The sequence below is a fragment of the Saccopteryx bilineata genome, chromosome 4, assembly GCF_036850765.1.
Source record: "Saccopteryx bilineata isolate mSacBil1 chromosome 4, mSacBil1_pri_phased_curated, whole genome shotgun sequence".
In the NCBI taxonomy this organism is placed as follows: Eukaryota; Metazoa; Chordata; class Mammalia; order Chiroptera; family Emballonuridae; genus Saccopteryx; species Saccopteryx bilineata.
This window is the reverse complement of record NC_089493.1, coordinates 262,207,048-262,230,721: the sequence shown is the minus strand read 5'-3', so window position 1 is coordinate 262,230,721 and position 23,674 is coordinate 262,207,048. Positions and strand designations below refer to the sequence as shown.

General features: G+C 38.3%; 1 long non-coding RNA gene across 1 annotated transcript in view; it reads right to left on the bottom strand.

The window, feature by feature from the left end:
* LOC136334307 (uncharacterized) overlaps nucleotides 1–23,462 on the bottom strand; it is a 37,255-nt gene extending 13,793 nt beyond the window's left edge. Inside the window, exon 1 of the long non-coding RNA XR_010731141.1 lies at nucleotides 23,352–23,462. This is a non-coding gene — a long non-coding RNA (uncharacterized lncRNA). The remainder of the gene's footprint in view (nucleotides 1–23,351) is intronic.
* Nucleotides 23,463–23,674: the final 212 nt, after the last annotated feature.

The following is a 23,674-nucleotide window of genomic DNA, read 5'->3' as shown; positions in this document are numbered from 1 at the left end:
AATCAGTCAAAGTACAAGCAAGCAAGCGTAACACACTTGTTTGCCCAACAGGGGAGGTCTTTTCCTAGATTTCCTGGTTCTTAATTGCCTTTAGCTCAAAATAACATGTCGGGAATGTTTTGGGGTGACACATTTGGGTTACTTTACTAACTGCAAAGAGCTTTTACTGAGAAAAACATTTTTTTCTGGTACTGTACCCATCATATTGACAATAAATAATTCTTTGTCCTTTTTTATTCAGTGAGAGGAAGGGAAGCAGAGACAGATTCCCACATGTGCCCTAACTGGTATCCACTTGAAAATCTCACTAGAGGGTGATGCTCTGCCCATCTGGGGTGTTCCTCTGTTGCTCAGCAATCAAGCTCTTCTTAGTACCTGAGGCAGAGGCCCTGGAGCCATCCTCAGCACCATGTATTGAAATTTGAGCCAAGGCTATGGGAGGGGAAGAAAGAGAAAGAGAAGAGGAAGGGGCAAGGGTGGAGAAGCAAATGGTCAATTCTCCTGTGTGTCCTGACTGAGAATCGAATCTGGGACATCCACAAACCAGGCTGATGATCTACCACTGAGCCAACCAGCCAGAACTTATGAAAGGCTTTATGTCACCAAATTCAATAATAAATATGTTCCTAGAAATATATATCCTTCCTAAACTGAATCATAAAAGATTGGAAAATCTAAGTAGACCAGTCAACAATGAAAAGATAGAAACAAGTATCAAAAACCTCCCATAAGGACAGATAAATTCACTAGTGAAGTCTACCAAACATTCAAAGATTTGATACTTTGAAGAAGAGGTAGTACTTTCTAGCACATTTTATTAGGTCAACATAAGCCTCACACCAAAACCTGGAATGAATAACACACAAAAAAGAAAACTACAGACCTGATGAATACAGATGCAAAAATCCTAGACAAAATAATAGCAAATTGAATACAATGATATATTAAAAAAAGGAATACATCATGATCAAATGGGGTCCATTTCAGAGGCATAAATAGTTCAACATACACAAATTGACCACTGTAATATATACTACATTAAAAATAAAGGATAAAAACCATATGATCGAAGACCTGAAGATGGCAGTGGAGTAGGCAGATGCACAGACACCCAGCTCTCACCACCAAACTGGAATACAAATCAATTTAGGAAAAATCAGCATGAAAAACCAACTCTGGACTACAAGAACAGCTCTCAAAAAGCAAGGAGCAAAGAAGCCACAACAAACCTGGTAAGGAGTGCCTGAATCTCCCCTGCTTACAGGAACGGGGTGGGGGGGAATCTCACTCCAGGGAAAAGAGCAGAAAATACTGCTCACAGCAACTTGCCTGGCAACCAGGGAGCAAGGTGTGTTGAAAAGACCAGCTTATCTCCCAAGTGGAAAGGAAAGAGAGAGGGACAGACTGTGAGGGGCTAAGGAATGCAGGAGACGACCTAAAAAAAGCTGACTCATCCGTGCTGGAGGCAGCCATAGCTGGGGGAGGGTCTGATCTTTCCCCACAAAACAGTACTGAATTGCTTCTGGATCAGAGCTCTCCAGACATCTCTCCAGCTCCAATCAGCACAACAAGACACAGCTGAAAACAAGAAGTGGGGAGGAGGGGCAGTAACTCAGGTCTCCATAAAGATCTGAGATACACCTCCCCCTACTGAAGCTGAGAAAACACCCTGCCCCCAGAGAGATAAGTTGGTGGAAAAGGCCTTCAGAGTCTCAGGTTACACCCACCGCATTCCTGGATACAGTTTCAAGGAAGCCTCCTGCTGAGATCAGTAAACAAGACTATCACCTGTTAAGAAAACAAACAAATCAAGACTTCAAAGCTGCCCAAATCCGAATGTGGATTACAAATAATAGCTGATATCAACCCAAGAAGACCTAGAAATAACACAACTGAAAACTGGAGGCAGACAACACCAAGCCTAGACTCAACCAACTCTACAAACAAAACACCCAAACACAGACAATGAGAAGACAAAAAAGTGCAATCCAAACGAAACCACAAGAGAAACCTTCAGGAGATGAACTGAGTGATATGGAAATAATCAAACTTCCAGGTGCAGAGTTCAAAAAAATGATTGTAAGGATGCTTAGGGATCTTAGAACAACAATGGATGGTCATTATGAACACCTAAATAGAGAAATAGCAAGTATAAAAAAGAATCAGTCGGAGATGACAAATACAATATCAGAAATAGAGACCACAATGGAAGAAATTAAAAACAGGATAGATAGAGCAGAGGATCGAATCAGCGAGTTGGAGGACAACTGGAATGAAGGCATGAAAGCAGAGAAGAAAAAAGAAAAGAGACTCAAAAGTCTGAGGAAACTCTTAGAGAGCTCTGTGACAACATGAAGAGAAATAACATCCACATTAGAGGGGTTCCTGAAGAAGAAGAAAAAGAACAAGGGATAGAGACTTTGTTCAATCATATCATAGCTGAAAACTTCCTTAAATTAATGCAGGAGAAACTCTCACAAGTTCAAGAAAGACAGAGGAGCCCTGGCCAGTTGGCTCAGCGGTAGAGCGTTGGCCTAGCGTGCGGAGGACCCGGGTTCAATTCCTGGCCAGGGCACACAGGAGAAGCACCCATTTGCTTCTCCACCCCTCCGCCGCGCTTTCCTCTCTGTCTCTCTCTTCCCCTCCCGCAGCCAAGGCTCCATTGGAGCAAAGATGGCCCGGGCGCTGGGGATGGCTCTGTGGCCTCTGCCCCAGGCGCTGGAGTGGCTCTGGTTGCAACATGGCGATGCCCAGGATGGGCAGAGCATCGCCCCCTGGTGGGCAGAGCGTCGCCCCATGGTGGGCGTCCCGGGTGGATCCCGGTCGGACGCATGCGGGAGTCTGTCTGACTGTCTCTCCCTGTTTCCAGCTTCAGAAAAATGAAAAAAAAAAAATCTCATTGGATCCTCATATATACTCTTAAAAAAAAAAAGAAAAAAAGAAAGACAGAGGACTCCATTAAAGAGAAACCCAAAGAAACCTACACCAAGACACATCATAATTAAAATACCGAAGCTAAGCGATAAAGAGAAAATATTAAAAGCTGCAAGAGAAAAAAAAGTTATCACCTACAAAGGAGCCCCCATTAGGATGACATCTGACTTCTCAACAGAAACACTTGAGGCCAGAAGGGAATGGCAAGAAATATCAAAGAAATGCAGAGCAAGAACCTACAACTAAGACTACTTTATCCAGCAAGGCTATCGTTTAAAATCGAAGGAGAAATAAAAAGCTTCCCAGAAAAAAATCAACTCAAGGAATTCATTACAACCAAACCAATGCTGCAGGAAATGTTAAGGGGCCTGTTGTAAACAGATCAAAGTGGGGAAAAAATATAGCAAAAAAGGAATACACCTTTAAAGAATAAAATGGCAATAAACAACTACATATCAATAATAACCTTAAATGTAAATGGATTAAATGATCCAATCAAAAGACATAGGGTAGCTGTATGGATAAGAAATCAGGACCCGTACATATGCTGTCTACAAGAGACACACCTTAGAACAAAAGATACACATAGATTGAAGGTAAAAGGATGGAAAAAAACATTTCATGCAAATGGAAATGAAAAAAAAGCTGGGGTAGCAATACTTATATCAGACAAATTGGACTTTAAAACAAAGGATATAGTAAAAGATAAAGAAGGCCACTACATAATGATAAAGGGAGCAATCCAACAGGAAGATATAACCATTATAAATATCTACACACCTAATATAGGAGCACCCAAATATATAAAGCAGACTATGATGGATTTAAAGGGCGAGATCAACAGCAATACTATAATAGTAGGGGATTTCAATACCCCACTAACATCACTAGATAGATCCTCAAGAAAGAAAATTAACAAAGAAACAGCAGACTTAAAGGATATACTAGATCAACTTGATTTAATAGATATCTTCAGAATCTTTCACCCTAAATCAGCAGAATATACATTCTATTCAAGTGCTCATGGTACATTCTCTAGGATAGACCACATGTTAGGGCACAATAGTGGTCTCAACAAATTTAAGAAGATTGAAATCATATCAAGCACTTTCTCCAATCACAACGGCATGAAACTAGAAATCAACCACAACAGAAAAGCTCAAAAATTCTCAAACACACGGAAACTAAATAGCAGGTTGTTAAATAACAAATGGATTAAGAATGAGATCAAAGAAGAAATAAAAATATTCCTAGAAATGAATGAGAATGAGCATACAACAACTCAAAATTTATGGGACACAGCAAAAGCAGTACTGAGAGGGAAGTTCATAGCACTACAGACACATTTTAAGAAGCTAGAAAAAGCTCAAATAAACAACCCTGCATCCAAAAGAACTAGAAAAAGAACAGCAAGTAAAGTCCAAATGTAGTAGAAGGAAGGAAATAGTAAAGATCAGAGCAGAAATAAATGACATAGAGACTAAAGAAACAATACAGAGGATCAATGAAACTAGGAGCTGGTTCTTTGAAAAGGTAAACAAGATTGATGAACCTTTAACTAGAATCACCAAGAAAAAGAGAGAGAGGACTCAAATAAATAAAATTAGAAATGAGAGTGGAGAAATAACAACTGACACAACAGAAATACAAAATATTGTAAGAAAATACTATGAAGAACTGTATGCCAAAAAACTAGACAACCTAGATGAAATGGACAAATTTCTTGAAACATACAATCTTCCAAAAATCAATCTGGAAGAATCAGAAAACCTAAACAGACCAATTACACCAAATGAGATTGAACCAGTTATCAAAAAACTCCCAACAAAGAAAAGTCCTAGGCCTGATGGCTTCACAAATGAATTCTACCAAATATTCAAAGAAGAACTAACTCCTATCCTTCTCAAGCTATTTCAAAAAATTCAAGAGGAAGGAAGACTTCCAAGCTCCTTTTATGAGGCAAGCATAATTCTGATTCCAAAACCAGGCAAAGACAACACAAAGAAAGAAAATTATAGGCCAATATCTCTGGTGAATATAGATGCTAAAATCCTCAACAAAATATTAGCAAACTGGATCCAACAATATATGGAAAAAATCGTACACCATGATCAAGTGGGATTTATTCTGGGGAGGAAAGGCTGGTACAATATTCGTAAATCAATCAATGTGATTCATCACATAAACAAAAAGAAGAAGAAAAACCATATATGATAATTTCAATAGATGCAGAAAAAGCATTTGATAAAATTCAGCACTCATTCATGATCAAAACTTTCAGCAAAGTGGGAATACAGGGAACATACCTCAACATGATAAATGCCATCTATGAGAAACCCACAGCCAACATCATACTCAATGGGCAAAAATTAAAAACAATACCCTTAAGATCAGGAACAAGGCAGGGGTGCCCCCTTTCACCACTCTTATTCAACATAGTCCTGGAAATCCTAGCCACAGCAATCAGACAAAAAGAAGAAATAAAAGGAATTCAAGTTGGAAAATAAAAAGTAAAACATCATTATTTGCAGATGATATAATATTGTATATAGAAAACCCTAAAGTCTCAGTCAAAAACCTACCGGACCTGATAAATGAATTCAGCAAGGTAGCAGGATATAAAATCAATACTCAGAAATGAGAGGCATTTTTATATGCCAACAATGAACAGTCAGAAAGAGAAATTAAGGAAACAATCCCCTTCACTATTACAACCAAAAAAATAAAGTACCTAGGAATAAATTTAACCACGGAGATTAAAGACTTGTACTCGCAAAATTACAAAGCATTGATAAAAGAAATCAAGGAAGATACAAACAAGTGAAAGCATATACCGTGCTCATGGTTAGGAAGAATAAACATCATTAAAATGTCTATATTACCCAAAGTAATCTATAAATTCAATGCAATACCAATTAAAATACCAATGACATACTTCAAAGATATAGATCACATATTTCAAAAATTTATATGGAACCAATAAAGAACACGAATAGCCTCAGCAATCTTAAAAAAGAAGAATAAAGTGGGAGGTATCACACTTCCTGATATCGAGCTATACTACAAGGCCATTGTACTCAAAACAGCCTGGTACTGGCGTAAGAACAGGCATATAGATCAATGGAACAGAACAGAGAACCCAGAAATAAACCCACAGCTCTATGGACAACTGATATTTGACAAAGGAGGTAAGGAAATACAATGGAGTAAAGCCTCTTTAACAAATGGTGTTGGAAAAATTGGACAGCTACCTGCCAAACAATGAAACTAGATCACCAGCTTACACCACTCACAAAAGTAAATGCAAAATGGATAAAAGACTTAAATGTAGGCCGTGAAACCATAAGCATCTTAGAAGAAAACATAGGCAGTAAGCTCTCGGACATCTCTCGGAGCAATATATTTGCTGATTTATCTCCACGGGGAAGTGAAATAAAAGACAGGATAAACAAATGGGACTATATCAAACTAAATAGCTTCTGCACAGCTAAAGACAACAAGAACAGAATAAAAAGACAAACTACACAATGGGAGAACATATTTGACAATACGTCTGATAAGGGGTTAATAACCAAAATTTATAAAGAACTTGTAAAACTCAACACCAGGAAGACAAACAACCCAATCCAAAAATGGGCAAAAGAGATGAATAGACACTTCTCCAAAGAGGACATACAGATGGCCAATAGGCATATGAAAAAGTGCTCAGCATCACTAATCATTAGAGAAATGCAAATTAAAACCACAATGAGATATCACCTCACACCAGTCAGAATGGCGCTTATCAACAAAACAACACAGAATAAGTGCTGGCGAGAATGTGGAGAAAAGGGAACCCTCCTGCACTGCTGGTGGGAATGCAGACTGGTGCAGCCACTGTGGAAAACAGTATAGAGATTCCTCAAAAATCTGAAAATCGAACTGCCTTTTAACCCAGCTTCCCACTTTTAAGAATATACCCCAAGAATACCATAGAACGGCTCGAAAAGGAGAAATGCACCCCCATGTTTGTGGCAGCATTGTTCACAATAGCGAAGATCTGGAAACAGCCCAAGTGTCCATCAGAGGACGAGTGGATTAAAAAGCTTTGGTACATATATACTATGGAATACCGCTCAGCCATAAGAAATGATGACATCGGATCATTTACAATAACATGGATGGACCTTGATAACATTATACGGAGTGAAATAAGTAAATCAGAAAAAACTAAGAACTATATGAATCCACACATAGGTGGGATATAAAAATGAGACTCAGAGACATGAACAAAAATGTGATGGCAATGGGGGTGGGGGGGTAGGAGTAGGGGGGATGGGGCGAGGAAGGAGAGAGGGGGTGGGGGAGGGAAGGGGCACTAAGAAAACCAGATAGAAGGTGACAGAAGACAATTTGTCCTTGGGGGAGGGGTATACAGCACAATTAAATGTCAAAATAATCTGGAGATGTTTTCTCTCAACATATGTACCCTGATTTATCAATTTCACTACATTAAATTTAATAATTATAAAAAAACAAAAAAACCCATATGATCTTATCAATAATACAGAAAAAGCATTTGATAAGATATATCATCCATTTATGATTAAAACACTCAATAAAATGGGTATAGAAAGTACATCAACATAATAAAGACCGTATATGACAAACCCTTACCTAATATCACATTCAATAGTGAAAAATTCTCATCACTTTTATCTAACATAGTATTTGAAAGTTCTAGCCATTACAATCAGACAAGAGAAAGATATAAAAGACATCAAAGCCCTGGCCGGTTGGCTCAGCGGTAGAGCGTCGGCCTAGCGTGCGGAGGACCCGGGTTCGATTCTCGGCCAGGGCACACAGGAGAAGTGCCCATTTGCTTCTCCACCCCTCCGCCGCACCTTCCTCTCTGTCTCTCTCTTCCCCTCCCGCAGCCAAGGCTCCATTGGAGCAAAGATGGCCCGGGCGCTGGGGATGGCTCTGTGGCCTCTGCCTCAGGCGCTAGAGTGGCTCTGATCGCAACATGGCGACGCCCAGGATGGGCAGAGCATCGCCCCCTGGTGGGCAGAGCGTCGCCCCATGGTGGGCGTCCCGGGTGGATCCCGGTCGGACGCATGCGGGAGTCTGTCTGACTGTCTCTCCCTGTTTCCAGCTTCAGAAAAATGAAAAAAATAAAAATAAAAATAAAAGGCATCAAAATTTGTAATGAAGTAAAGTGTATTCAAGATACCATGGTACTGGCATAAAACAGACCTATAAATCAATGGAACAAAAGAGACCCTAGAAATAAACTCATACATTTATGGTCAATTAAATTTGACAAAGAAGGCAAGAACATAATGGAGAAAAACAGAATTTTCAATAAACGGATTTGGAAAAATTGGACAGATACATGCCAAGAAATGAAACCAAGGCACCATCTGACACCATACACAAGAATAAACTCAAAATGGATAAAAGACTTAAATGTAAGTTTTGAAATTATAGAAATCCTACAAGAAAATATAGGCAGTAAAATTTCAGACATTTTCTTTTAACAATGTTTTTTCAGATATTTTTCCTCAGGCAAGGGAAACAGGAAAATATAAACAAATAGGTCTACATCAAACTAAAAATCTTTTGCACAGTAAAAGAAACTGTCAACAAAGGGAAAGACAACCCATTTAATGAGAGAACGTATTTGCAGATACATCTGATAAGGGGTTAATATCCAAAATTTATAAAGAACTTATAAAACTCAACACCAGGAAGACAAACAATTCAATTTAAAAATGGGCAAAAAACCTGAATAGACACTCTCCAAAGTAGGTATAAAGATGGTGAGTGGATGTATAAAAAAAAAAATACCCAGGGGAGAGAGAAGATGGCAGCGGAGTAGGTGGATGCACAGACACCCAGCTCTCAACACCAAACTGGAATACAAATCAATTTAGAAAAAATCAGCATGAAAATCCAACACTGAACTGCAAGAACAGCTCTCAAAAACCAAGGAACAAAGAGGAAGCCACAATAATCCTGGTAAGGAGTGCCTGAATCTCCTCTGCTTACAGGAAGGGAAGGAGGGGGGTGAGGCTGAGAGCCCAGAGAGGATTTCACAGAGGAAAAAGAGCAGAAACTACTGCTCACAGCCACTTACCTGGCAACCAGGGAGCAAGATGGGTTGAAAAGACCAGCTTATCTCCCAAGTGGAAAAGACAGGGAGAGGGACAGACTGTGAGGGGCTAAGGTATGCAAGAAACAAAATAAAAAAGCTGACTCATTCGTGCTGGAGGTGGCCATAGCTGGGGGAGGGACTGAACCTTCACAAAACAGAGCTGAAGTGCTTCCGGATCAGAGATCTCCGGACATCTATCCAGCTCCAATCAGCACAACAAGACACAGCTGAAAACAAAAGTGGGAGGAGGGCAGTAACTCAGGTCTCCATGGAGATCTGAGATACACCTCCCCCTACTGAAGCTGAGAGAAAAAACCCTGCCCCCAGTGAGATTAGTTGGAGGAAGAGACCTTCAGCATCTCAGGTTACACCCACAGCATTCCTGGATACAGTTTCAAGGAAGCCCCCTGCTGAGATCAGTTAACAAGAATATCACCTGTTAAGAAAACAAACAATTAAAGACTTCAAAGCTGCCCAAATCCGAAAGTGGATTACAAATAATAGCTGATACCAACCCACAAAGACCTAAAAATAACACAACTGAAAACTGGAGGCAGACAACACCAAGCCTAGACTCAATCAACTCTACAAATAAAAAAAAAAGAAGAAGAAGATGAGAAAACAAAGGAGTGCAATCCAAATGAAACCACAAGAGACACTTTCGAGAGATGAACTGAGTGATATGGAAATAATCAAACTTCCAGATGCGGAGTTCAAAATAATGATTGTAAGGATGCTTAGGGATCTTAGAACAACAATGGAGGGGGAGTTTGAAAACCTAAATAAAGAAATAGCAAGTATAAAAAGAATCAGTTGGAGACGACAAATACAATATCAGAAATAAAGACCACAATGGAAGGAATTAAAACAGGATAGAAAGAGCAGAGGATCGAATCAGCGAGTTAGAAGACAACTGGAATGAAGGCATGAAAGCAGAGAAGAAAAGAGAAAAAAGACTCAAAAAGTCAGAGGAAATCTTAGAGAGCTCTGTGACAACATGAAGAGAAAAACATCCGCATCATAGGGGTTCCTGAATGAAGAAGAAAAAGAACAAGGGATAGAGACTTTGTTCAATCATATCATAGCTGAAAACTTCCCTAAATTAATGCAAGAGAAAACTCTCACAAATCCAAGAAGCACAGAGGACTCCATTAAAGAGAAACCCAAAGAAACCTACACCAAGACACATCATAATTAAAATACCAAAGCTAAGCGATAAAGAGAAAATATTAAAAGCTGCAAGAGAAAAAAAGTTATCACCTACAAAGGAGCCCCCATAAGGATGACATCTGACTTCTCAACAGAAACACTTGAGGCCAGAAGGGAATGGCAAGAAATATTCAAAGTAATGCAGAACAAGAACCTACAACCAAGACTACTTTATCCAGCAAGGCTATAGTTTAAAATTGAAGGAGGAATAAAAAGCTTCCCAGACAAAAAACAACTCAAGGAATTCATTACAACCAAACCAATGCTGCAGGAAATATTAAGGGCCTGGTGTAAACAGATAAAGTGGGAAAAGAATACAGAAAAAAAAAAAAGAAAAAGGAATACACCTTTAAAGAAGAAAATGGCAATAAACAACTACATATCAATAATAACCTTAAATGTAAATGGATTAAATGATCCAATCAAAAGACATAAGGTAGCTGCGTGGATAAGCAAACAGGACCCATACATATGCTGTCTACAAGAGACACACCTTAGAACAAAAGACACACACAGATTGAAGGTAAAAGGATGGAAAAAAATGTTTCATGCAAATGGAAATGAAAAAAAAGCTGGGGTAGCAATACTTATATCAGACAAATTGGACTTTAAACAAAGGATATAGTAAGATAAAGAAGGCCACTACATAATGATAAAGGGATAATCCAACAGGAAGATATAACTATTATAAATATCTATGCACCTAATATAGGAGCACCCAAATATTAAAACAGACTTTGATGGATTTAAAGGGCGAGATCAACAGCAATACTATAATAGTAGGGAATTCCAATACCCCACTAACATCACTAGATAGATCCTCAGAAAGAAAATTAACAAAGAAACACAGACTTATTGGAAACACTAGATCAACTCGATTTAATAGATATCTTCAGAACCTTTCACCCTAAAGCAGCAGAATATACATTCTTTTCAAGTGCTCATGGTACATTCTCTAGGATAGACCACATGTTAGGGCACAAAAGTGCTCTCAACAAATTTAAGAAGACTGAAATCATATCAAGCACTTTCTCCGATCACAACGGCATGAAACTAGAAATGAATCACAGCAGAAAAGCTCAAAAATTCTCAAACACATGGAAACTAAATAGCAGGGTGTTAAATAATGAATGGATTAAGAATGAGATCAAAAAGAAATAAAGACATTGCTAGAACGAATGACAATGAGCATACAACAACTCAAAATTTATGGGACACAGCGAAAGCAGTGCTGAGAGGGAAGTTCATAGCACTACAGGCACACTTTCAGAAGCTAGAAAAGCTCAAATAAACAACTTAACCCTGCATCTAAAGAATTAGAAAAAGAACAGCAAGTAAAGCCCAAATGTAGTAGAAGGAAGGAAATAATAAAGATCAGAGCAGAAATAAATGACATAGAGGCTAAGAAACAATACAGAGATCAATGAAACTAGGAGCTGGTTCTTTGAAAAGGTAAACAAGATTGATGCACCTTTAAGCAGACTCACCAAGAAAAAGAGAGAGAGGACTCAAATAAATAAAATTAGAAATGAGAGAGGAGAAATAACTACTGACACAACAGAAATACAAAATATTGTAAGAAAATACTATGAAGAACTGTATGCCAAAAAACTAGACAACCTAGATGAAATGGACAAATTCCTTGAAACGTACAATCTTCCAAAAATCAATCTGGAAGAATCAGAAAACTTAAACAGACCAATTACACCAAAGGAGATCGAAACAGTTATCAAAAAACTCCCAACAAAGAAAAGTCCGGGGCCCGATGGCTTCACAACGGAATTCTACCAAATATTCAAAGAAGAACTAACTCCTATCCTTCTGAAACTATTTCAAAAAATTCAAGAGGAAGGAAGACTTCCAAACTCCTTTTATGAGGCGAGCATAATTCTGATTCCAAAACCAGGCAAAGACAACACAAAGAAAGAAAATTATAGGCCAATATCTCTGATGAATATAGATGCTAAAATCCTCAACAAAATAATAGCAAACCGGATCCAACAATATATGGAAAAAATCATACACCATGATCAAGTGGGATTTATTCTGGGAGGCAAGGCTGGTACAATATTCGTAAATCAATCAATGTGATTCATCACATAAACAAAAAGAAGGAGAAAAACCATATGATAATTTCAATAGATGCAGAAAAAGCATTTGATAAAATTCAGCACCCATTCATGATCAAAACTCTCAGCAAAGTGGAAAATACAGGAACATACCTCAACATGATAAAAGCCATCTATGAGAAACCCACACCAACATCATACTCAATGGGCAAAAATTAAAACAATACCCTTAAGATCAGGAACAAGGCAGGGGTGCCCCCTTTCACCACTCTTATTTAACATAGTCCTGGAAGTCCTAGCCACAGCAATCAGACAAGAAGAAGAAATAAAAGGCATTCAAGTTGGAAAAGAAGAAGTAAAACTATCATTATTTGCAGATGATATGATATTGTATATAGAAAACCCTAAAGTCTCAGTCAAAAAACTACTGGACCTGATAAATAAATTCAGCAAAGTGGCAGGATATAAAATCAATACTCAGAAATCAGAAGCATTTTTTTAAATAAATTTTTATTAATGGTAATGGGATGACATTAATAAATCAGGGTACATATATTCAAAGAAAACATGTCTAGGTTATTTTGTCATCAAATTATGTTGCAAACCCTCTCGCCCAAGTCAGATTGTCCTCCGTCACCCTCTATCTAGTTCTCTGTGCCCCTCCCCCCTCCCCCTAACTCTCTCCCTCCCTCCCTCACATGTACTCCCTCCCCCCCCACCCTTGGTAACCACCACACTCTTGTCCATGTCTCTTAGTCTCATTTTTATGTTCCACCAATGTATGGAATCATGTAGTTCTTGTTTTTTTTCTGATTTACTTATTTCACTCCTTATAATGTTATCAAGATCCACCATTTTGCTGTAAATGATCTGATGTCATCATTTCCTATGGCTGAGTAGTATTCCATAGTGTATATGTGCCACATCTTCTTTATCCAGTCTTCTATTGAAGGCTTTTGGTTGTTTCCATGTCTTGGCCACTGTGAACAGTGCTGCAATGAACATGGGGCTACATGTGTCTTCACGTATCAATGTTTCTGAGGTTTTGGGGTATATACCCAGTAGAGGGATTGCTGGGTCATAAGGTAGTTCTATTTGCAGTTTTTTGAGGAACCACCATACTTTCCTCCATAATGGTTGTACTACTTTACAGTCCCACCAACAGTGAATGAGTGTTCCTTTTTCTCCACAGCCTCTCCAACATTTGCTATTACCCGTCTTGTTGATAATAGCTAATATAACAGGAGTGAGGTGGTATCTCATTGTAGTTTTGATTTGCATTTCTCTAATAACTAATGAAGCTGAGCATCTTTTCATATATCTGTTGGCCATTTGTATCTCTTCCTGGGAGAAGTGTCTGTTCATGTCCTCTTCCCATTTTTTATGGATTGCTTGTTTGTTTGTTGTTGAGTTTTATGAGTTCTTTGTAAATTTTGGATATTAGGCCCTTATCTGAGCTGTCGTTTGAAAATATCAGTTCCCATATAGTTGGCTGTCTGTTATTTTGATATCAGTTTCTCTTGCTGAGCAAAAACTTTTAATTCTGATGTAGTCCCATTCATTTATCTTTGCCTTCACTTCTCTTGCCATTGGAGTCAAGTTCATAAAATGTTCTTTAAAACCCAGGTCCATGATTTTAGTACCTATGTCTTCTTCTATGTACTTTATTGTTTCAGGTCTTATATTTAGGTCTTTGATCCATTTTGAATTAATTTTAGTACACGGGGACAGGCTGTAGTCGAGTTTCATTCTTTTGCATGTGGCTTTCCAGTTTTCCCAACACCATTTGTTGAAGAGGCTTTCTTTTCTCCATTGTGTGTTGTTGGCCCCTTTATCAAAGATTATTTGACCATATATATGTGGTTTTTATTTCTGGCTTTCTATTCTGTTCCATTGTCTGAGTGTCTATTTTTTTGCCAATACCATGCTGTTTTGATTATCGTGGCCCTATAATATAGTTTAAAGTCAGGTATTGTAATGCCCCCAGCTTCATTCTTTTTCCTTAGGATTGTTTTGGCTATTCGGGGTTTTTTATAGTTCCATATAAATCTGATGATTTTTTGTTCCATTTCTTTAAAAAAATCATAGGGATTTTGATGGGAATTGCATTAAATTTGTATATTGCTTTGGGTAATATGGCCATTTTGATTATATTTATTCTTCCTATCCAAGAACAAGGAATATTTTTCCATCTCATTGTATCTTTTTCGATTTCCCTTAACAATGCTTGTAATTTTCATTATATAGGTCCTTTACATTCTTTGTTATGTTTATTCCTAGGTATTTTTTTTTTTTGTTGCAATCGTGAAGGGGATTATTTTTTTGAGTTCGTTTTCTAATATTTCATTGTTGCATATACAAAGGCTATGGACTTTTGTATGTTAATTTTGTATCCTGCGACCTTACTGTATTGGTTTATTGTTTCTAATAATCTTTTTGTGGAGTCCTTCGGATTTTTGATGTATAGGATCATATCATCAGCAAAAAGTGATAGCTTTACTTCTTCTTTTCTGATATGGATGCCTTTTATTTCTTTGTCTTGTCTGATTGCTCTGGCCAGAACTTCTAGCACCACTTGAATAAGAGTGGAGAAAGTGGACAACCCTGTCTTGTTCCTGATTTAAGGTAGAAAGTCCTCAGTTTTATGCCGTTTAATAGGATGTTGGCTGATGGTTTATCATATATGGCCTTTATCATGTTGAGATATTTTCCTTCTATACCCATTTTGTGAGAGTCTTAAACATAAAATTGTGTTGTATTTTATCAAAAGCCTTTTCTGCATCTATTGATAAGATCATGTGGTTTTTGTTCTTTGTTTTGTTGATATGGTGTATTACGTTAACCGTTTTGCGTATGTTGAACCATCCTTGAGATTCTGGGATGAATCCACTTGATCATGATGTATTATTTTTTTAATATGTTTTGTATTCGGTTTGCCAGTATTTTGTTTAGTATTTTAGCATCTGTATTCATTAGAGATATTGGTCTGTAGTTTTCTTTCTTTGTGCCATCCTTGCCTGGTTTTGGTATGAGGGTTATGTTTGCCTCATAAAATGTGTTTGGAAGTATTGCTTCTTCTTCAATTTTTTGGAAGACTTTGAGTAGAATAGGAACCAAGTCTTCTTTGAATGTTTGATAGAATTCACTAGCATAACTGTCTGGGCCTGGACTTTTATTTTTGGGGAGATTTTTAATAGTTTTTTTCTATTTCCTCCCTGCTGATTGGTCTGTTTAGGCTTTCTGCTTCTTCATGACTCAGTCTAGGAAGGTTGTATTGTTCGAGGAATTTATCCATTTCTTCTAGATTGTTGTATTTGGTGGCATATAATTTTTCATAGTATTCTACAATAATTCTTTGTATATCTATGATGTCTGTGGTGATCTCTCCTCTTTCATTTTGGATTTTATTTATTTGAGTCCTGTGTCTTTTTTCCTTGGTGAGTCTTGCCAAGGGTTGTCAATTTTGTTGATCTTTTCAAAGAACCAGCTCCTTGTTTTATTGATTTTTTTCTATACTTTTTCTGTTCTCTATTTCATTTATTTCTGCTCTGATTTTTATTATCTCCTTTCTTCGCCTGGTTTTGGGTTGTCTTTGTTCTTCTTATTCTAGTTCCTTAAGGTGTGAAGTTAAGTGGTTTACTTCGGCTCTCTCTTGTTTGTTCATATAGGCCTGAAGTGATATGAACTTTCCTCTTATTACTGCTTTTGCTGCATCCCAGAGATTCTGATATGTTGTATTTTCATTTTCATTTGTCTGTATATATCTTTTTATCTGCGCTTATTTCTTCTTTGACCCATTCATTTTTTAGAAGTATGTTGTTTAGTTTCCACATTTTTGTGGGGTTTTCCCCCTCTTTTTTGCAGTTGAATTCTAGTTTCAAGGCTTTATGATCAGAAAATATGCTAGGTACAATTTCAATTTTTCTAAATTTGCTGATATTGTCTTTGTGGCCCAACATATGGTCAATTCTTGAGAATGTTCCATGTACACTAGAGAAAAATGTATACTCTGTCACTTTGGGATGAAATGTCCTGTAGATGTCTATCATATCCAGGTGTTCTAGTATTTCATTTAAGGCCACTATATCTTTATTGATTCTCTGTTTGGATGACCGATCTAGAGCCGTCAGCGGTGTATTGAGGTCTCCAAGTATGATTGTATTTTTGTTAGTTTTTGTTTTAAGGTCAATAAGTAGCTGTCTTATATATTTTGGTGCTCCTTGGTTTGGTGCTATATATTAAGGATTGTTATGTCTTCTTGATTCAACTTCCCCTTAATCATTATGAAATGACCATTTTTTCTCTGAGTACTTTTTCTGTCTTGTAGTCAGCATTATTAGATATGAGTATTGCTACGCCTGCTTTTTTTTTGGGTGTTGTTTGCTTGGAGTATTGTTTTCCAGCCTTTAACTTTGATTTTGTTTTTATCCTTGTTGCTTAGATGTGTTTCTTGTAGGCAGCATATAGTTGGATTTTCTTTTTTAATCCATTCTGCTACTCTGTGTCTTTTTATTGGTAAATTTAATCCATTTACATTTAGTGTAATTATTGACACTTGTGGGTTCCCTACTGCCATTTTATAAATTGCTTTCTGTTAGTTTTGTATCTAGTTTGATTCTTCTTTTTTTTTTTTCTATCATTTGTTTTTGTTTGTTTGTGTTCCATACTTCTTTCCTCTGTTGCTACCTTTTTTAAGTCAAGTGTTTTTGTGGTGGTTTTTTCAAGGGTGGTTACCATTAAGTAATGAAAAGGGTACCTACCATATTCATTGTAGTACCCTATCTTATAAGTATTTCTGCACTTCATCATCCTTTGCTACTGTTAATCTCCATCCTCTCCCCCCTTTTTTTCCTTTGTTGTCACAGTTTAAGTTTGGTTTTATTGTGTTCTTGGTGGAGCTGTTACTTGTGGTGTTGTTTTCTTTTGTTCTTTGAATCTGGTTGGAAAACCCCCTTTAGTATTTCCTGGAGTTGGGGCTTTCTGTTGATAAATTCTCTCATCTTTTCTGTATTTGTGAATGTTTTTATATCTCCTTCATACTTGAAGGATAGCTTTGATGGGTATAGTATTCTTGGCTGAAAGTTCCTCTCTTTCAGGGCTTTAAATATTGGGGTCCACTCTCTTCTAGCTTGTAGAGTTTCTGCTGAGAAATCTGATGATAATCTAATAGGCCTTCCTTTATATGTTGTACTCTTCTTTTCCCTGGCTGCCTTGAGAATTTTTTCTTTGTCATTGGTTTGTGTCATCTTTATTATGATGTGCCTTGGAGTGGGTTTGTTGGGGTTAAGAAAACTTGGTGTTCTGTTTGCTTCTTGAATTTGAGGCTTTAGTTCCTTCCACAGGCTTGGAAGTTCTCGTCTATTATTTGTTTGAGTATATTCTCCATTCCATTTTCTTTCTCTTCTCCTCTGATATACCTATTATTCTTATGTTATTCTTTCTGATGGAGTCAGACAATTCCTGTAGGGCTTTCTCATTTTTTATTATTTTTGAGTCTCTTTCTTCTTCTCTCTGTTGTGCCTCAAGTTGTTTGTCTTCTATTTCACTAATCCTATCTTCAATCTGGGCTGTTCTGTTAGCTAAGCTTGTTACCTCGTTTTTCAGCTCGTGAATTGAGTTTTTCATTTCTGTTTGATTTGTTTTTATAGTTTCGATTTCCTTGGTAATATATTCTTTGTGTTCATTGAGTTGTTTTCTGATCTCCCTATATTGCCTTTCTGTGTTTTCTTGTATATCTCTGAGTATTTTTAAGATTTCTATTTTAAATTCTCTGTCATTTAGCTCCAAGGCTTCCAATATGTTAAGTCTTTTCTCCATAGATTTTTCCACATCTATTTGTGTTACCTCTCTTTCTTTTGTATCCATAATATTCGATTTCCTCTTTCTTATCGGCATCTGAGGGTGGTCTTATTGATAGCACTAATTAGAATTAATAAAGAGTAAAAAGTAAAAAAAAAAAAGAAAAAAGAAAAAAAAAGGGTAAAACACCCCACAAAAAAAAACAGTAATAATTTATTATTTCCCCCTTTTTTTCTCTCTTCTCTTTCCCTCCTCTCCCCTCCTCAGGGAAATATCGTGCCTATAATGGAGGGCCTTATTTGAGGTGAAGAGTTCAAGGGGCAAAAAAATAGGGAGTAGGGACCTACTAAATGCAAAAAAATAAAAAAATAAAAATAAATAAAAGGAAGAAAATCTTAGACAAGCATAAGATGATTTGCTTGTAAGTGATGGTCAACTAAGAGATATAATGAGAGGGATAAGAGAGAACCAGAAAAAAGGACCAAAAAGAATAATAAAGAAGAAAAAATAAAAATAATAAGTAAAAATCTGTTGTATTAAGTGGAGCGAAGACTAAATACAATGGAGACCTTGGGTTGGGAGGACCCAAAATGCCACAAAAATAAACAAACAAGAAAAAAAAATAAAAACAAAAGCAAAAAAGAGAAATAAAGCCAAAAAAAAGCCTTGAGTCCCAAATTAACTAATTTGTTCGTGAGTGAGGATTATATGGGAGGAAAGTAAAATGAGAAAAGAAAAAACGAATAGAAAGGAAAAAATAAGAAAAAGAGAAAAACGAAGGAAGAAATAAAATAGGAAGAGAAAAAAACAAAATAAAGCAAGACAAAAAAAAACAAACAAAAGAGGAGAGAGTGAAGTTAAGTGTTTTGGAGTATAACCTTAAAGGAGGGTGAGGATGAAGAAGAAAAATAAAATGCAACACTCATGAGTAGTGTAGTTTAAGAAAGGGGAAGTATAAGATGGGCAGAGAATAGAAGGACCGAGGTGGAGGAAATAAAGGCAAAAAGATAGAAGAAACAAACAACAACAACAAAAAAAAAATTAGTGGATCAAGTTGTAAAGTCTGTGGGTTTTTCTTGATTTTGAGAGGTTAACTTCTTCCTTTTTCTTTTCTCTCCCTCTTCCTGGTCAGTGACTCTGTACCCCAGGCTCTGCCCCTGTGTCACTCTTAGGTAGGGATTTGCAGTTGATGGGATTCTATGGCAATGTCATATAATTGGCTTTAGTCTTGCTGGAAGTAAAGGCTTGTTGGCGTTTGCAAGGTTCAACGATGAGAGAGTTTGCTTTCCTGGATTCTCTCTCCTAGTCCCCCTTTCTGAATTAGCAGCCTGGTGATCCAGCTATAAGGCTGCAACTGCTTCTGCCTGGGGAGTAAGAGGCTCAAAGAGCTGGGAAATCCCCACTCTATCCCCACTCAGTGCAAGGCTTTGGGAAAGGCTCTGACAGTCAGGGCCTCCAGTGTAATCAGGCGGGGGTGGGAGTCAATTGTTGTCAAGGTGACTGATCAGCGCCTATCATTTAGTTGGACCTCTCAACCCAGGCTTTCCACACTTTGTAGCCTGTTTTTGGGAAGAAGAGGCACTAGTCTCTGCTTACGACTAGTGTAGTATAGACCTTATTATCTGCCAAGTCCTTCTTGTTAGCGTTTATCCCTGAATATGGAGGCTCTATCAATCAGAAGTTGCCCCCGCCCCTTTAGCGAGAGGCACTAAAAAATATCACGCCCTTGTCTTGGATCGCTGAACTGAGAGAGATCTTATCAATTAGAACCGAGGGTGCGCAGATTTCATGGGTTAGGCTAATTTCAGTGATTGGGTCGCAGCTGTGTTTCCGAAGGTATTTTAGGCTGCCTGCGCGCGCCCCTCCCCCAATGCTTGATTGTTAGCTTGAATGGCTGGGTGAGGTGCCCCGCCCACGGAGAGAATCTCCCAAGCCTCTCCCGTTCGCCCCGCCGCTGGCGGCTGGACCGCACCAGGTGCAGGATAATGGAGCCCCCTGGCTGTGCGGGCCAGCAGGGCGCCCTGGGCGCGGGGAATGCCCAAGGCACGCACGCGAATGGGGCGCTCCGGGCACCGGTGGCCGGCGACCCCCACTCGCAGTGTGCGGGCCGCTGGGAACGTCAGCGGTGCTCAACCGGACCGGGCGCGCGCGCGGTTGCTCGCGGCGGCTTGCAGCGGCTCGCGGTGGCGGCTCGCGGTTCCCAAGTATATGGGCTGACTCACCACAGGCGCACTTCCTTGCGGTTTGAAAGAACGTCCCTGTGGTAGATTTCTCCACACCCTCGTCTCTCAGATTCAAGTGATAACAGTCCTTTCGCTATCAGTTTGTGTGGAACTCCGGAATGCTCCGAGGATAAATTTTTCTGTTTCTAGTTGATAAATTTGTTGTGATTTAGGGGAGAGCTGTCGGACGCGCTGCTCACGGCGCCATTTCCGTGACGTCACTCTCAGAAGCATTTTTATACACCAACAATGAACAGTCAGAAAGAGAAATTAAGGAAACAATCCCCTTCACAATTACAACCAAAAAAATAAAGTACCTAGGAGTAAACTTAACCAAGGACCCTAAAGACTTGTACTCGGAAAATTACAAAACATTGATAAAAGAAATCAAGGAAGATACTAACAAGTGAAAGCATATATCGTGCTCATGGTTAGGAAGAATAAACATCATTAAAATGTCTATATTACCCAAAGCAATTTATAAATTCAATGCAATACCAATTAAAATACCAATGACATACTTCAAAGATATAGAACACATATTCCAAAAATTTATATGGAACCAAAAAAGGACATGAATAGCCTCAGCAATCTTAAAAAAGAAGAATAAAGTGGGAGGTATTACACTTCCTGATATCAAGTTATACTACAAGGCCATTGTACTCAAAACAGCCTGGTACTGGCATAAGAACAGGCATATAGATCAATGGAATAGAACAGAGAACCCAGAAATAAACCCACAGTTCTATGGACAACTGATATTTGACAAAGGAGGTAAGGAAATACAATGGAGTAAAGACAGCCTCTTTAACAAATGGTGTTGGGAAAATTGGACAGCTACCTGCAAAAAAATGAAACTAGATCACCAGCTTACACCACTCACAAAAATAAACTCAAAATGGATAAAAGACTTGAATGTAGGCCGTGAAACCATAAGCATCTTAGAAGAAAACATAGGCAGTAAGCTCTCGGACATCTCTCCGAGCAATATATTTGCTGATTTATCTCCACGGAGAAGTGAAATAAAAGACAGGATAAACAAATGGGACTATATCAAACTCAAAAGCTTTTGCACAGCTAAAGACAACAAGAACAGAATAAAAAGACAAACTACACAATGGGAGAACATATTTGACAATACGTCTGATAAGGGGTTAATAACCAAAATTTATAAAGAACTTGTAAAACTCAACACCAGGAAGACAAACAACCCAATCCAAAAATGGGCAAAAGAGATGAATAGACACTTCTCCAAAGAGGACATACAGATGGCCAATAGGCATATGAAAAAATGCTCAACATCACTAATCATTAGAGAATGCAAATTAAAACCACAATGAGATATCACCTCACACCAGTCAGAATGGCGCTTATCAACAAAAACAACACAGAATAAGTGCTGGCGAGGATGTGGAGAAAAGGGAACCCTCCTGCACTGCTGGTGGGAATGCAGACTGGTGCAGCCACTGTGGAAAACAGTATGGAGATTCCTCAAAAAACTGAAAATCGAACCGCCTTTTGACCCAGCTATCCCACTTTTAGGAATATACCCCAAGGACACCATAGAACGGCTCGAAAAGAAGAAATGCACTCGCATGTTTGTGGCAGCATTGTTCACAATAGCGAAGATCTGGAAACAGCCCAAGTGTCTGTCAGAGGACGAGTGGATTAAAAAACTTTGGTACATATATACTATGGAATACTACTCAGCCATAAGAAATGATGACATTGGATCATTTACAATAACATGGATGGACCTTGATAACATTATACGGAGTGAAATAAGTAAATCAGAAAAAATACTTGATTTGAATCCATACATAGAAGGGACATAAAAATGAGACTCAGAGACATGAACAAGAATGTGATGGCAACAGGGGCGGGGGGGTTGGGGGAGGGGGGAGGGGGTGAAGAAGGAGAGAGGGGTTAGGGGAGTGGAGGGGCACAAAGAAAACCAGATAGAAGGTGACAGAGGACAATTTAACTTTGCGGGAGGGGTATACAGCACAATCAAATGTCAAAATAATCTAGAGATATTTTCTCTCAACATATGTACCCTGATTTATCAATGTCACTGCATTAAATTTAATTAAAAAAATTAATATTAAAAAAAATACCCAATGTCACTGATTATTAGAGAGATGCAAATTAAAACCACAATAAGATATTACCTCACACCTTTCAAAGTGGCTGTTATAAATAAATCAACAAACAAGTGCTAGTGAGAATGTAGAGAAAAGAAAACCCTGGTACATTTTTGGTGGTAATGCAGACTGGTGCAGCCACTGTGGAAAAAGTATGGAGTTTGCTTGAAAAAAATTAAAAATGGAATTGTCTTTTGACTTAGCAGTCCCACTTCTGGAAATATATCCTAAGAATCCCAAAACACTAATTTGAAACACTATGTGAACCTCTATGTTTATTGTAGTGTTATTTACAATAGCCAAGAACTGGAAACAGCCCAAGCCCATCAATAGATGAATGGATAAAAAGCTGTGGTACATTTACATAGTGGAATACTACAGGGTCATAAAAAAAGAAAGAAATCTGAAGGGTAACATTAGAGTAATAGTGACATGAGAGATACCCTTGATCTCTCCCCTTGAATTTCAATGAATTGATTAGCTATAACAGAGTAAAAGAATGCCAGCTTGAATCACACACAGGCTTGCCTAAAAAGATCTGCATGTGGAATCAACTAAAGGTGGGAAGGGTTGAGACATGAGGCAAAAGGTAAGATAAACACATTCATCTCCAGAGAGGGGAGAAACCAGAAGTGAGTGGGTTTTCTTCTGCTGGGAGAAGCTGGGAGATGTAGGGGCAGTGCAGAGAATACTAAATTAAAGCACGGCAGAATGAAATCTTGGCCAGTGTTACCACAGGCAGCCTGTACTCAGGACAGAAAAACAAAGTGTGCCCTCCCCCCAGCCTCCCAGATCCCTCTCCCTCACCTCACGGGTACAGAGAGGGGTAGAGACTTACCCCACAGCTAGTTCTACAGAGCTACTCTATCTCCTGAAGGACAGAGGTGTGCTGTGTCTGGGTGTCCTGGTCTGTTGAGATGTGTGGAGGAGCCCTTAGAAGACTGAGATCACCATTACAAAAGTTGTAAAGCCCTCAACATGACTCATGCACCATAAGGACTGCAGCCGCACCCACATCATTATGACAGCAACATCTTAACAAAGGTCAGCTCAGGAATTTCACCAAGCTAAAACTTGTAATATAGTGCTGCCTACTGGAAGAAAACAAAAACCTCTTAAAACTGAAATCTCATTTTTCTTTTGAACTTCATTTTCTTTCAT